Source organism: Petromyzon marinus, chromosome 52 (genome assembly GCF_048934315.1).
Source record: "Petromyzon marinus isolate PM22_M1 ecotype Great Lakes invasive population chromosome 52, UKy_Petmar_22M1.pri1.0, whole genome shotgun sequence".
NCBI classification, from domain to species: Eukaryota; Metazoa; Chordata; class Hyperoartia; order Petromyzontiformes; family Petromyzontidae; genus Petromyzon; species Petromyzon marinus.
The window spans coordinates 7,812,883-7,813,259 of NC_133718.1; positions in this window are offsets into that span (position 1 = coordinate 7,812,883).

Here is a 377-nt window from a genome sequence, read left to right on the forward strand (position 1 = left end):
GTTGTTGTAGTGGAGAGCGGTAGTGTAGCGGCTAGCGCGCTGCGCTACGAACCCGATCACCCGGGTTCGATTCCCGCTCACGGCCAACACTGGTGACGATTATTTTAACCGGTCCAGGGCTTCTCATAGGTCGACTCAGCCTCAAATGAGCATCTGGTGCGGTGTGTAAACATCGCCAATGGAGAGACAAAGGCGAGCGGGCGTGGTGCTGGCCACCCACCCCCTCGTGGTGCCGTGCCGGCCTTCATAGGCGCTCGTGAACAGCACTTGCCCCAACAGTCTGTTATGGCTATCTTTGTTTTTGTCTTGCTCCAATATGAAACAGGTTGAGAAGCCCATGGGCTCGTGCATTAAGAAGATTAAACCGAGACGCAAAA